General features: G+C 45.9%; 1 protein-coding gene across 1 annotated transcript in view; it reads left to right on the top strand.

Moving 5' to 3' along the window:
- Positions 1–15183: 15183 nt before the first annotated feature.
- Positions 15184–16913, top strand: part of RAB27B (RAB27B, member RAS oncogene family) — a 156669-nt gene continuing 154939 nt past the window's right edge. The window contains exon 1 of the mRNA XM_069963169.1: positions 15184–15391. The gene's annotated coding sequence lies outside the window, so the exon portion shown is untranslated. The remainder of the gene's footprint in view (positions 15392–16913) is intronic.

The raw sequence follows: 16913 nt of genomic DNA, 5'->3' as shown, positions 1-16913 counted from the left end.
ATCCCGGTCGGAGTGTATACACATAGTATACACTCCATCCGGGATCCCTAGCGGCGCCGTAGAGAACTGATATGTCAGTTTTCTGCGGCTGCTATCCAGTGAATAGCAGCGGCAGAAAACTCTGTCAGTGCACACAGTGGAGTGAGCGGCTGCGGCCGCACGCTCCATAGTGTGCAGTGGGGAGTTCTGATGCAGGCACGCATGGATGTGCCCACATCAGAACCAAGCAGCTGCAAAGATCCAGACGGGATGATCTTTTCTGAGACTGGCCGTTCCGTGACCCGGCCGGATCACGGAACGGCCGGTCTCATACGCACTCTGCACATAGCCTAAACGTGTAGATGTGAACAGCTATTTAGAATAAAACAATTGTCATTTACCAAAATAGATTAAAAAAAAAAAAGTCCTGTATGGGCAGCACCAATAGGTACAATAAAACGGAAACACTAATTTAGTTAACCAATCAAAAGGTTGAGCTAACCCAAAACTATATTAGAACACGCCTTTAACAAAACTAAAATGACGACACAACAAAAGATTATTGAGAAAATGAACGAGAACAATGAATATAGACAAATAACGAAAAAGAAGGCAAATAATTCCGGCCTTTATTACATTACTGAATATAACTGCGAGGTTAGTGAAATGAAAAACAAACACCAGTCTATTATTTGCAATCACATAAAATCCATTGTTGTAAAATATCTGGGTGTAATCTTTCAGAAAACTAAAAATCTTAAAGGGGAACTATCAGTAGGTTTGGCGAATCTAAACTGCTGAAAACCCCCTATAGTGTCGGGGGCACTGAGAAGGTAGGTATGTGTGTTACCTTATTCCTCGGCGCGAGTCCTGCTGTTAGTCGGGTTACAGTTTCTGGAGCACCGTCATGATCACTGCAACGTCATCCGACTCGCCTCCCCTACTATTGTTTATGATTAGAAGGGGCGGGCCGGATGACGCAGTAGTGCTCCTAAGGGTGCTCCGGAGTGGACTGTACCCGAACTAACAGCGTGGGACGAGCACAGAGGAGAAAGGTAAGATACACACCCTCCACCTCAGTGTCCCTGGCGCTACAAGGAGCTATCAGAAGTTTAGATTCGTCTAACCTCTTTAAAAACCATATAGCTCCTAGCCGCCTCTGAGACATATTACCTTAACGTAATGATAGCTCGACTGTACAGGGTACAACACAATGTATTAAGGGGGCGCTGGGTTCGCCTCCAGTGCATAGAGTGGCCCAACATGAAGGAACAGGGTGTCGATTTGACAAATGGGACGTGCCATCAGGATTTTGATGCCGGTGCCGAAATCTTTAAAGGGAATGTACCATCAGGCCCGGGCAGAAGCACTGGAGACGGGCCGACCCACCCCCAGTGGGAGGAAACCACGCCTCCTGTGCTTCACCGCACGGCCTAGCACCCCAAGTGCACCAATACGTCAATTCTTTGGTCGGACAGCATGCCGGTATGCTGGTATTATTCAACCTAGGAGGGGGTGGTAATATGTGGTCATGTGTGGCAGTACTGCCCCTTGCAAACTGGTATTATTGGTCTCTATATGGTGTGTTTTATTCAGTAACAGATTGCTAACATTAAGCCCCTATTACATGGAGCTATTATCGTTTAAAAATTCGCTATAACCATTGGAAATGATCAATTATCTGTCTGTGTAATAACACCCAGCAATCAAACAACGAACAAAAAGTCATCTTTGTCTTTCAACATGTTGAAAAATTATGGTTGGTAGTTCGCCAATTGTTCGCATATCTGTATCGTTGGCCGATAAAACATGCTGTGTGGGCTGTCCTGAAGAACGATTAGGGAGCATATAACGACGTAAAACGATCATACATAACAATAATTGGTGACTGTAATTATATATATATATATATATATATATATATATATATATATACATACATACACACACACACACACACACACACATACATACACATACAGTTTTCAGCATGAACCAGTTCTCTAAATATAAGAAGGAAAAAAAGGAACCTCAACCAAAATGTGGGAAGCCGTGGTGTGGTGCCCTTGTGTAAGAAAGTTATACTGGAGACACTGGGCACAGTTTACATTGTATAGCTGAGTGACTCTCATTACTTTATCTCCTAGAAGAGCCCTGTGGTGACTGATAAGAGACATCAAACCCTCTGCCCTGTAGTAGATAATATGCCGTTTACGTGATGTACATCCCCATCAGCAAACTACATGCTGAAGAAGCAGAAACCAGCGCTGCCCGCGGTGTGATGTAATCCTGCCTGTGTCACACCCAATAGTCCCAGTGCTGCAAACTGCTGGGTTGTGTAAGTAATGTCTATGAAAATCACCAGAGAGACCAAGTTACTTTTCATGTTGCACAAAAATTTAAGAAAGCTGCGATTTTTAAAATATAAGAAAAAAATTCTAGATGCTTCTCCAATCTTGTCTTAAAGGGATACTTTGGCGAAAGTTTTCTTTCTTTCTAATCAAGTGGTGTAAGGAAGATATATAGATTTGTAATTTACCCAGATTTGTAAGTTTCCCAGTACTTATTAGCTGCTGTATGTCCTGCAGGGAGTGGAGTATTCTTTTAAGTGTGACACAGTGCTCTCTGCTGCCACCTCTGTCCATGTCAGGAACTGTCCAGAGCAGGCGAGGTTTTCTGTGGAAATTTGCTGCTGCTCTGGACAGTTCCTGACATGGACAGAGGTGGCAGCAGAGAGCACTTTGTCAGACTGGAAAGAATACACCACTTCCTGCAGGACATACAGCAGCTGATACATACTAGAAGACTGGAGATTTTTAAATTACAAATCTGTATAACTTTCTGGCACCAGTTAATTTGTAGAAAAAAAAATTACCGGAGTAGCCCTTTTAGCTGGTGCAGAATGGGAGTTGTAGTTCAGCAACTAGGGAGCCACAGACTGGGAACACTACAGTACTTTTACTATTAGGCTACAAACCCACTTGGCGGGTCTGCAGCGAGTCCCCTTGCTGCGTATTTGCAGCGAGACTCGCTGCAGATCCCGGTCCTATACTTTTAATGGCAGACAAACACGCAGCAGGGATGTACATCCCTGCTGCGAGTTTGTCTGCAGCCCACCCCATTAACCCCGCCGGAGCCGATACTTCACCTGATCCCGGCTCCAGCGGTTCCCGATGTGTTCAGCAAGCCGGAGCGGGGACCAGGTGAAGTATATGCTCCAGCCAGCCGCCCGCAGCCCCGGCCTTCGATCGCCCCCCGGCAGCCCCGATCGCATGCCCCCCCGCAGCACCGATCTCTTGCACGCCCCCCCAATCGCCCCCCGGCAGCACCGATCGCCCCCCTGCGATCAGTGCTGCGGGGGGCGATTGGGGGGGCGTGCGATCGGTGCTGTGGGGGGGCCATTGGGCGGCCGGGGCTGCAGGAGGTGTTAAAGGGGCTGCGGGCGGCTGGCTGGAGCATATACTTCACCTGGTCCCCGCTCCGGCTTGCTGAAGACATCGGGAACCGCTGGAGCCGGTATCAGGTGAAGTATCAGCTCCGGCGGCCGGGGGGTTAATGGGGTGGGCTGCAGACAAACTCGCAGCAGGGATGTACATCCCTGCTGCGTGTTTGTCTGCCATTGAAAGAATAGGGGCCGGATCTGCAGCGAGTCTTGCTGCAAATACCCAGCAAGGGGACTCGCTGCAGACCCGCCAAGTGGGTTTGTAGCCTAAGGCTATGTTCACATTTGGTATGAGACTGGCTGTTCCGTGACCCGGCTTGGTCACGGAACGGCGGTCTCAGAAAAGATCATCTGGACCCGTACTGCAGTACCGGCCGGATAATCTTTTGCACTGCTGAGTTCTGATGCCGATGCATCCGTGCACGCCGACATCAGAACTCCCCACTGCACACAATAAAGCATGCGGCCGAATCAGCTCGCTCCATAGTGTGCACTGACATTCAATGAATATTGGCCGCAAAAAACTGACATGTCATTTACGACTGCGCCGCTAGGGATCCCGGCTGGAGTGTATACTATGTGTATACACTCCGGACGGGATTCCATAGACGGCAACGTAACATATATTTTTGTATTAATAATCGGCATCGGCAATCAGCAACAACGGCCGTACTTTTACAAAAATATAAGTTGTGTGAACATGGCCTTAAAATGTATTGCATATGGCACAATATGATTGTATAGTCTCTGAATACAGTGATATAGGAAATTACTCATTGTGGATTTATTAACTGCTGGCATTATTTTTTACAGCTGTACTGTATGTCTGGTCAGTTCAAGTGCAGTTTGGCTGTGAAATGGTAGAGGGCAGTATACAATCACGTGAGACATTATCCATTGAGGATTGTACCAGAAGATTGCTGAAAGACTACAAGAAAGATTATATTGCATTTCTTTGTATAATGCGAATATATTCTACAGAAGAAAATTACATTCTACAGGAGAGAGGACCCTGCCCATAAGAGCTTACACTCTACAGAAGAGACGACCCTGCCCATAAGAGCTTACACTCTACAGGAGAGAGGACCCTGCCCATAAGAGCTTACACTCTACAGGAGAGAGGACCCTGCCCATAAGAGCTTACACTCTACAGGAGAGAGCACCCTGCCCATAAGAGCTTACACTCTACAGGAGAGAGGACCCTGCCCATAAGAGCTTACACTCTACAGGAGAGAGGACCCTGCCCATAAGAGCTTACACTCTACAGGAGAGAGGACCCTGCACATAAGAGCTTACACCCTACAGGAGAGACAACCCTGCCCATAAGAGCTTACACTCTACAGGAGAGAGGGCCCTGCCCATAAGAGCTTACACTGTAGATGTAGATGTAGAGAGAGGGCCCTCACTACATCTTGCTGTTACATTTGCTTTAACATTGCTATTACTTTGTATTACTGCATTGATTTACAGTATTCTGTTATATAGTCACCTACTGTTTAACCTTTGTTAAAGGGCTTTTACAAGCAAAGATGATTTACACAAGAGGCTATCATATGCTATCAGCAGTTTGCTATGACAGAATCTATGTGGTGAACAGGGCAGGAAGCAGTTAACTTTGGTCACCACATAGTGGTCAGGTCTGGTTACTGCAACTCATCTTTCACTCAAGTGAATGAAGTTGAGCTGTAGTAACCAGGTTTGGCCACTAGGCAGGGCTGTATTTGCCATTAGGCATCTGTGATCCTGTGCCAGCAATGCTGAGGGGGAAAGGAACTAAGCAGGAGAGGTTTTCTATGGGGATTTGCTACTGCTAAGGACAGTTCCTGACATGGACAGAGGTGGCAGCAGAGAGCACTGTGTCAGACTGAAAAGAATTCACCACCTTCTGCAGGAAATACAGCATCTGGTAAGCAGGGCCGGACTGGGACTAAAAATCAGCCCTGGCATTTCCGAACACACAGGCCCACTCGCCGCGCGGTGATAAGTTATGAGACAATGTTGTGAGCGCAGCACGGCTACATGTATCATCACGGCCATGACTGGAATTACACGTAATAACACAGTAAATGGGGTCAGAAGCTTCTGTCTCTGTACTATGTAGCTGTGCTGCAGTTACAGGTCCTCACCACTACACAGTGTACAGAGACAGACTGCTTCTGGCCCCGATCACCGTGCTGAGTTTAACACCACCAGCACATACCTCCACATACTGAGTAATACCACCGCATACTGACTAATACCACCACAATGACTAATACCACCGCATACTAATGTCACCACATACTGACTAATACCACAGCATACTGACTAATGTCACCACAATGACTAATACCACCGCATACTAATGTCACCACATACTGACTAATACTACCGCATACTGACTAATACCACCACATACTGACTAACCTCACCGCTGCTACTAAATAACATCCACTGTACACAGATTACTATCACCTCATACAGTCATATAGAGGTAGACCCAGCTCCACACAGGTTCTGTACACCACATACATTACAGTGCAGTTACATCAGGTGACTCACAGGGGAGTCTTCTCTGATCGGAGTTCTTCCCTTTTCATTTTCTTCTCCATCTGCCCTGGGCCCTCCGAGCCACGAATCCACAGAATCTGCCAGACAGACATATTAGGCTCCTCACACTGGCACCATCCTCATCTCTATACTAACTGCACATCTGTATTGGCCCCTTTACACCCTCATTTAGTATGTAGGCTGACTCTATGTGACCCCGTATAGTATATGCATCCCTCTATGTAGCCCCCTAATAAATGGCCCCCTCTCCCCCTATGTTGTCCCCCCCCCTTATAGATGGCCCCCTCCCCCCTATGTTGTCCCCCCCACTTATAGATGGCCCCTTTTCCCCCCCCTTATAGATGGCCCCCTCTCTCCCCCCTTCCCTATAGATGGCACCCTCTCTCTCCCCCCTCCCTTATAGATGGCCCCCTCTCCCCCCTTATAGATTGCCCCCCTTTCCCCACCCCTTATAGATGGCCCCTTCTCCCTCCCCTCCCCTTATAGATGGCCCCTTCTCCCTCCCCTCCCCTTACAGATGATCCCCTCTCTCTTCTCCCCCCCTCCCTTATAGATGGCCCCCTCTCTCTTCTCCCCCCTCCCTTATAGATGGCCCCCTCTCTCTTCTCCCCCCTTCCTTATAGATGGCCCCCTCTCTCTTCTCCCCCTGTCACTTATAGATGGCCCCTCTCTCTTCTCCCCCTGTCCCTTATAAATGGTCCCCTCTCTCTTCTCCCCCTGTCCCTTATAAATGGTCCCCTCTCTCTTCTCCCCCTGTCCCTTATAAATGGTCCCCTCTCTCTTCTCCCCCCTTCCTTATAGATGGCCCCCTCTCTCTTCTCCCCCTGTCCCTTATAGCTGGCCCCCTCTCTCTTCTCCCCCTGTCCCTTATAGCTGGCCCCCTATCTCTTCTCCCCCTTCCCTTATAGATGACCCCCTCTCTCTTCTCCCCCTTTCCTTATAGATGGCCCCCTCTCTTCTCCCCCTCCCTTACAGATGGCCCCCTCTCTCTTCTCCCCCCTCCCTTACAGATGACCCCCTCTCTCTTCTCCCCCTTTCCTTATAGATGTCCCCCCTCTCTCTTCTCCCCCTTTCCTTATAGATGGCCCCCTCTCTCTTCTCCCCCCCCCCTCCTATATAGATGGCCCCCTCTCTCTTCTCCCCCCACCCTCCTATATAGATGGCCCCCTCTCTCTTCTCCCCCCTCCCTTATGGATGGCCCCCTCTCTCTTTTCCCCCTGTCCCTTATAGATGGCTCCCTCTCTCTTCTCCCCCTATCCCTTATAGATGGCCCCCGGTCACCGCAGCCCTTCCCGCTCCTGTCACCTCTTATCACCGGAGCTGCACGGCCCGGTCTGGTCACTGCTGCCCGCTCCTGTCACCGGAGCCCGCACAGCCCGCTCCGATTACTTGTCACTGGAGCCCGCACCGGTCACCTTTCACAGGAGCCCGCACCGGTCACTGCAGCCCGCTAATGCCCGCTCCTGTCACCGGAGCCCGCACAGCCTGCTCCAGTCACTGCAGCCCACTCCTGATGTGTTTCTCTAATCTAATCAACGTGAAGGAGCATGGGGCCGCTGCAGCCGGCTGTGGTGCACGTACAACGTGCGCTCCACGGCCGGCCGTAACGGCCTCACGCTCCTACTCCAAATTGATTGGATGAGCACATTAGGAGCGGGCTGCAGTGACCGGAGCGGGCCGTGCGGGCTGCGGTGACCTGGTCGGGCCGGGACAAGAGAGAAGGGCTGCGGCGGTGATTTTTTTTTTTTTTAATAATATTTTTTATTATTATGCAGCCCGGGCGGCCCACGGACTGGTAATCTGGCCAGCCCAGCGGGCATTTGCCCGACTCGCCAGATTACCAGTCCGGGCCTGCTGGTAAGTACTGGAAGACTTGAGAATTTTAGAAAAGCAATTTACGAACTTTCTAACACAAGTTGATCCTTGAAAAGCCTACATGGGGGATACTACCTAATGGGGACCTACCTGCACAGAGAGGCCTAACTACTATATGGATGCACACAGGGGGTCTAACTACTATATGGATGCACACAGGAGGCCTAACTACTATATGGATGAACACAGGGGGTCTAACTACTATATGGATGATCAGAGATGCTGACCTAACTACTATATGGATATACAGAAGGACCTACCTACTATACATACAGACAGGGGCCTAACTACTCTATTGATACACAGAGGGGACTTATCTACTATACAAAGGCAGAGGGGCCTAAGTACTATATGGGGCAAAAAGAGACCTAAATACTAAATGGCACTGAGGGGCTGAATTACTAAATAAAGACCCAAAGTGGCCTAATACTATATGTGCTGGTGCAAGGAACATAAAATGTTTCTATGGCAGATTCTGCAGAGAAGTGTCACAGCTTGGACCAGATGGAAAAGAAAAATTAACAACTCCAACTCCAGTGGATATGTCATAACTTGTACAGTCTGTAGAGCCTGAAGCTTTTTTGGTCACCATATAGGGGATATTGGTCTGAGTATAGTATAGGATTATATTCAGTACAGTGGTGGTAAAGGCAGTGGTCATGGTGTGGCGGTATTATTTGTCTCTTGTATACTGGTAGTATTGGTGATACTGTGCTTGGTATACTAATATACTTAAATATCATCTGTCCCTCTGGTATGGGCCCATTGTCTTCTACATTGTTCTACGGACCCTTTCTCTTCTATGGGCTCTCCTTATATGAAATCATCTTCTGCCCACCTCTATGGATACTCCCTATGCTAAAGACCCATCCTCTCCCTCCTGTATGGACTCTCCCTATGCTATAGACCCATCCTCTCCCTCTATGGACTCTCCCTATGCTATAGACCCATCCTCTCCCTCTATGGACTCTCCCTATGCTATAGACCCATCCTCTCCCTCTATGGACTCTCCCGATGCTATAGACCCATCCTCTTCCTCTTCTATGGACTCTCCCTATGCTATAGACTTGGCCTCTTCTTCTCTCTCTTCGATGGACTCTCCCTATGCTATAGACCCGGCCTCTTCTTCTCCCTCTTCCATGGACTCTCCCCATCAGTGAATAAGACCATAAACTGTGAATCCAGACATTAGTTTTATATATATATATATATATATATATATATATATATATATATATATATATATACTGCTCCAATAAAAATGAGCACATAACTTAAATTAAACCACAGATCCTGACAGCCCTGGGCCGGAACGTATTCATCTAATGTCGACACGTTTGGTTAAGTTGTTCTTATTTCTGATATTTAATCCTCTTTTATGTTCGCTCCAAGTGCTGTAAATTGGTGAAGCTTCACAAATTGAGCCAAATGTATTTTAATAAGGTTTGGACAAGATTCTTTCCTTGAAGTCGTGAGCGCTGACAACTTACTAATGACCGATCTTATTAATTCCAAGGAATTGCAGAGCTGGTGTGGTTGCTGGAGCTTCACTGGCAGCATGGAGGACATTATGGAGCAGTATACACTGCAGAGAGAGGGCTCAGTACACACTGCGTCTCACAGGGAGGGAAGCCACAATCTCAAAATTCCCTCATCATTCCTATACGGGGGGCAAATGCCCCACCTACCCCACCCCTAGCTATGCACTGGCATCCCTTGGAGGGATCAAACACAGTGATGTCACAGTACAAGGATAATACACAGTGATGCCACAGTACAGAGATAATACACAGTGATGTCACAGTACAGGGATAATACAGTGATGTCACAGTACAGGGATAATACAGTGATGTCACAGTACAGGGATAATACACACAGTGATGTCACAGTACAGAGATAATACACAGTGATGTCACAGTACAGGGATAATACACACAGTGATGTCACAGTACAGGGATAATACACACAGTGATGTCACAGTACAGGGATAATACACACACAGGGATGTCACAGTACAGGGATAATACACACAGTGATGTCACAGTACAGGGATAATACACACAGTGATGTCACAGTACAGGAATAATACACACAATGATGTCACAGTACAGGGATAATATACACAGTGATGTCACAGTACAAGGATAATACACAGTGATGTCACAGTACAGGGATAATACACACAGTGATGTCACAGTACAGGGATAATACACACAGTGATGTCACAGTACAGGGATAATACACACACAGGGATGTCACAGTACAGGGATAATGCACACAGTGATGTCACAGTACAGGGATAATACACAGTGATGTCACAGTACAGGGATAATACACAGTGATGTCACAGTATAGGGATAATACACACAGTGATGTCACAGCGCAGGGATAATACACACAGTGATGTCACAGTACAGGGATAATATACACAGTGATGTCACAGTACAGGGATAATACACACAGTGATGTCACAGTACAGGGATAATACACACAGTGATGTCACAGTGCAGGAATAATACACACAGTGATGTCACAGTACAGGGATAATACACACAGTGATGTCACAGTACAGAGATAATACACAGTGATGTCACAGTACAGGGATAATACACACAGTGATGTCACAGTACAGGGATAATACACACAGTGATGTCACAGTACAGGGATAATACACACAATGATGTCACAGTACAGGGATAATACTCAGTGATGTCACAGTACAGGGATAATACACACAGTGATGTCACAGTACAGGGATAATACACAGTGATGTCACAGTACAGGGATAATACACACAGTGATGTCACAGTACAGGGATAATACACACAGTGATGTCACAGTACAGAGATAATACACACAGTGATGTCACAGTACAGGGATAATACACACAGTGATGTCACAGTACAGGGATAATACACACAGTGATGTCACAGTACAGGGATAATACACACAGTGATGTCACAGTACAGAGATAATACACAGTGATGTCACAGTACAGGGATAATACACACAGTGATGTCACAGTACAGGGATAATACACACAGTGATGTCACAGTACAGGGATAATACACACACAGGGATGTCACAGTACAGGGATAATACACACAGTGATGTCACAGTACAGGGATAATACACACAGTGATGTCACAGTACAGGAATAATACACACAATGATGTCACAGTACAGGGATAATATACACAGTGATGTCACAGTACAAGGATAATACACAGTGATGTCACAGTACAGGGATAATACACACAGTGATGTCACAGTACAGGGATAATACACACAGTGATGTCACAGTACAGGGATAATACACACACAGGGATGTCACAGTACAGGGATAATGCACACAGTGATGTCACAGTACAGGGATAATACACACAGTGATGTCACAGTACAGGGATAATACACAGTGATGTCACAGTATAGGGATAATACACACAGTGATGTCACAGCGCAGGGATAATACACACAGTGATGTCACAGTACAGGGATAATATACACAGTGATGTCACAGTACAGGGATAATACACACAGTGATGTCACAGTACAGGGATAATACACACAGTGATGTCACAGTGCAGGAATAATACACACAGTGATGTCACAGTACAGGGATAATACACACAGTGATGTCACAGTACAGAGATAATACACAGTGATGTCACAGTACAGGGATAATACACACAGTGATGTCACAGTACAGGGATAATACACACAGTGATGTCACAGTACAGGGATAATACACACAATGATGTCACAGTACAGGGATAATACTCAGTGATGTCACAGTACAGGGATAATACACACAGTGATGTCACAGTACAGAGATAATACACACAGTGATGTCACAGTACAGGGATAATACACACAGTGATGTCACAGTACAGGGATAATACACACAGTGATGTCACAGTACAGGGATAATACACAGTGATGTCACAGTACAGGGAAAATACAAACAGTGATGTCACAGTACAGGGAAAATACAAACAGTGATGTCACAGTACAGGGATAATACACAGTGATGTCACAGTACAGGGATAATACGCACAGTGATGTCACAGTACAGGGAAAATACAAACAGTGATGTCACAGTACAGGGAAAATACAAACAGTGATGTCACAGTACAGGGAAAATACAAACAGTGATGTCACAGTACAGGGATAATACACACAGTGATGTCACAGTACAGGGAGAATACACACAGTGATGTCACAGTACATAATAATCATGTGATATTATAGTGTAAGGGACAAATGGAGAAATTGGATGTAGCCCTACTAAGGAGTCCATATATATGTTTTACTGTCAGCATCCAACTTCTCCAGCCACTGTGAGTCAAATTCCAAGTGTTTGGGTTCAGCAAGTTCCCTCATCACTGCTTACAGCCCATTCAAGTTCCGTGATCTGGCATTAACTGGCAGCAATGCTGGACATGGACACTAGAGGGCGCTCATCCTCCTTCTCAGAGACACCTCTCACTTGCTGCTAACATTCCATCTATGGCGTCACGACCAGGCTCTTCAGCATAGAGGACGGGAGCCGCCTAGTGCCCAGACCTGGTAATGCAGCCAATATTTACATGTAGCCTCTATGTTACAATAGTAATGGTTTTGGTTGTCCTAGTGCATAAAGGGATTGACCTCACTTAATATTATATATATATATATATATATATATATATATATGTCACCACTCTATGCTTCCTTGTTAAGTGTTTCGAATTCTGGCACGGATGCCCAATAGAACCCTATGGGCGCACCCAGAATTCTGGGCAGCTTCTGAATGGAATTCTAGATTTGATGCTAGCACCTGGGCAAGTGTGGTCAGGTGCTGCACCTGGCATGTATGCGCTCCTAATCAGGAGCTGTGTTTGACAGGACTAGGAGCTATTGGCTACCCGCCCTGCCAATCACACTTCTAGCTGAAAGCAGCATTATACCTTTGGCCACAAGAGGCCGCTCTCTCCCTAGCCATCGCCATAGATGGAATGTTAGCAGCAATGAGAGGTGTCTGTGTGAAGGGGGAGGAGCGCCCTCTAGTGTCCATGTCCAGCAGTGCTGCCAGCTGATGCCAGATCAGGGGACATGAATGGGTTGAAAGCAGATTTGACTCCAAGTGGCTGGAGAAGTTGGATACAGCCTTTGGACTTCCTAGGGCTGCAACCAATTTCTGCGGCCATTTTCAGTCAAACTCTATGGGGTAGATTTTAGAGATGAGCGAATTTGCCGAAGTTCAGGTTCGTATGAACCTGAACTATCGGCGTCTTATTCTCGCTATCTGCAGCCTCCGTAAACAGGGTGGATACAGCGTAAGGACTGCTTGGAAAACTGGGATACAGCCTATGCCAATGTCTGTATCCCAGTTTTCCAGGCGGTCCTTACGCTGTATCCACCCTGTTTATGGTGGCTGCAGATAGCGAGAATAAGACGCCGATAGTTCAGGTTTATACGAACCCGAACCTCGGCAAATTCGCTCATCTCTAGTAGATTTATCAAACATGGTGGAAAGTGAAACTGGCTCAGTTGCCCCTAGCAACCAATCAGATTCCACCTTTCATTTTCCATAGAGCCTGTGAGGAATGAAAAGTGGAATCTGATTGGTTGCTAGGGGCGACTGAGCCAGTTTCACTTTAAACCATGTTTAATAAATCTCCCCCTATGTGTTTGGTTTTCGAGCAGAGCGAGAAGAGAGAAAAGGAGCTGGAGAGCCGCGCAGCAGGTAAGTATGGGCTTCTCTTGTCACCAGTGTCTGTGTGGGGAACTGCAGGGTTCTTCATGCCCTGGTCCTTGCACAGTGATAGAGGTTATCCTATTGCACTCTATATTTTAATAGAGTTTAACTGGGCATTGAGGATAAGCTTCATCACTGTACAAGGACCAGGGCATGAGCAGCCCTGCAGTTCCCTACACAGACACTGAATATACAATACACTATGTGGGACACTTATCAAGCTGGTGTAAAGTAGAATTGGCTCAGTTGCCCCTAGCAACCAATCAGATTCCACCTTCCATTTTTTAAAGAGTCTGTGAGGAATGAAAGGTGGAATCTGATTGGTTGCTAGGGGCAACTAAGACAATTCTACTTAACACCAGTTTGATAAATCTCCCCCTATGACTCTGTATCGCCAGCATACCAGACCATACATATCAATGTCAGCTCCCAATACAATCATAGAAATCCAGTCACATCTCTGGTGCCCTAATAATAGTGTCTGCCAGTTTCATCTACAGATGTAGCAGAGCTGAGTTTCTTGTAGCTGATAATAGAGCTGGTTGAACTGTAGTCCAATGCAAAGTAAAGGATCGGCGTCTCACATGTACAACCAGTCAGTGTGAAAGAACACTGGGGTCCCATCCCGTGTATAAGTGGAATACCATTTTAAAGAGATTAGAAAAACATAGCTGCTTTCTTCCAGGAACAGCACCACTCATGTTCTCCGGTTGTCTGCGTTATTGCAGCCCATTTCTAGTGAGTGAGTTGTAATACCACACACAACCTGAGGACAGGTGTGGCGCTATTTTTAAGTCTTAACTGACTTTATTATTGGGTTCTGTTGATAAATCTTGATGGTTGTGCGAACAGAGGCGGGGCCACTGACGTCAGATCAGGCATGGAGAGACGCTATAGTACAGGGGTTAGGAATAGAGATGAGCCAACCTGGAGCATGCTCGAGTCCATCCGAATCCGACTGTTCGGCATTAGATTAGCGGTGGCTGCTGAAGTTGGATAAAGCCCTAAGGCTATGTGGAAAACATGGATATAGTCATTGGCTGTATCCATGTTTTCCAGACAACCTTAGAGCTTTATCCAAGTTCAGCAGCTTATCAAATACCGAACGTTCGGGTTCGGATGGACTCGAACCCGAACCCGGTTCGCTCATCTCTAGTTAGGAACCTTGGCTCTCCAGCTGTTGCAAAACTACAACTCCCATCATGCCTGGACAGCCAAAGCTTTAGCTTTGGCTGTCCATGCATGATGGGAGTTGTAGTTGTGCAACAGCTGGAGAGCCAAGGTTCCCTACCCCTGCTATAGTACATTACACCGCCCAGTGCATAGGAGCCACTTTACATCCCTGATATGAGAACATGCAGGAAGGCTTCAGAGATAGACAAACTCCTTCCTGACAAGCTCAGCTCTGCTACATCTAAGGATTGCAGCAACAGTTACCATGCTGATTTCTTCCCCCATCCTGTCACTGCTGCAGATGCTGGGGGGATCTCTATGATTCAGCAGCTGCAGCAGCAGTCACTGTGAGGGGTGGAGTGTAGGACCCAGCAGAGTGGGAGAGCTGCAGGCAGGCAGGCAGGCAGGCAGCAGTAGTGTGTCACTGGGCTGAGAGCAGGAGAGAGCTGTATCTGGGGAGAGTGGATCCCAGTGATCTGCTGTGAACCCAGCGATCCCTGCACCTGATCCCTCCCCTGCAGCCACCCCCCTTATTGACTGCACAGAGGAGATGGATGCAGCAGTGCTGGGAGCCTGGCAATGAGCTGACACCTCCACAGATCCAGAGCAGCTGAGCAGCATCCAGGGCGGAGGTAGAGATTTATTTACATTCTATCATCTCTCTCATACTTAGGATCAGTGGCAGCAGGGTTGTGCACAGCAGAGACATAGGGTTGTGCACAGCAGAGACATAGTGCAGGATGCTGGAGCCTGGGGCTGGGCACTGGGCCTGTAACTTGCAGCACTTTGTAACTTAGGGTTGTGTGTATTGTCTGTGTGTCTTTGTATTGTGCTGCTTGTAGCTCCTATGCATCCAATGACAGATGTAGCAGAGCTGAGTATATCAGGTGGCACAGCTCATTCTTATACTAAATTGCTTTTAGACTTCTTAGGATCTGGAGTTTAATGAAAGCTCTGCTACAGCTATATACTGTATACTAGTACAGTATATACCATAGCATCATGTGCCAAGTTTCTGACCATATCCAGACTAGGACTGGCAGCTTATAGGGTTTCTATGGGGCAGATGTATCTATATACTGTTATAATAATATGTATCTATATACTGTTATCATATTTATCTATATACTGTTACTACAATATGTATCTATATACTGTTATTAGAATGTGTTCATACACACATATATATATATATATATATATATATATATATATATATCTCCTCTCTGTTACTATGATACGTATCTATAAACTGTTATTAGAATGTGTCTATATACTGTTAGTATAATATGTATCTATATACTGTTATCATATTTATAAACTTATATATTGTTGTTATATTTATAAACTATATACTCTTGTTATATGTGTCTACATACTGGTATTATATACTATACTATATTATGTATCTATATACTGTCATATATATATATATACACACACTGTAATATTACAATATGTATCTATATACTGTTGTTATGTGTCTACATACTGGTATTATATACTATACTATATTATGTTTCTATATACTGTCTATATATATATATATATATATATATACATATACACACACTGGTATTACAATATCTATCTATATACTGTCATTATAATGAGGTTTAGCTGCATAAAAATAATGATTTTACTTATCAGGCCATGTTCACACTGTGTGTGTTTACCATTACTGTAGTTTTTAACTCTTTGAAAGTCAGGAGAGTTCACAATCAAAATACAACAAATACACACAGTGTGACCACAGCTCTATAATGACATCATACACACAGTGTGACCACAGCTCTATAATGACATCATACACACAGTGTGACCACAGCTCTATAATGACATCATACACACAGTGTGACCACAGCTCTATAATGACATCATACACACAGTGTGACCACAGCTCTATAATGACATCATACACACAGTGTGACCACAGCTCTATAATGACATCATACACACAGTGTGACCACAGCTCTATGACATCATACACACAGTGTGACCACAGCTCTATAATGACATCATACACACAGTGTGACCACAGCTCTATAATGACATCATACACACAGTGTGACCACAGCTCTATGACAACATCATACAGTGTGACCACAGCTCTATAATGACATCATACACAGTGTGACCACAGCTCTATAATGA

This window comes from Dendropsophus ebraccatus, chromosome 3 (assembly GCF_027789765.1).
Source record: "Dendropsophus ebraccatus isolate aDenEbr1 chromosome 3, aDenEbr1.pat, whole genome shotgun sequence".
NCBI lineage: Eukaryota > Metazoa > Chordata > Amphibia > Anura > Hylidae > Dendropsophus > Dendropsophus ebraccatus.
Note: the sequence above shows the minus strand (reverse complement) of the source record. Positions and strands in the feature narration are given on the sequence as shown.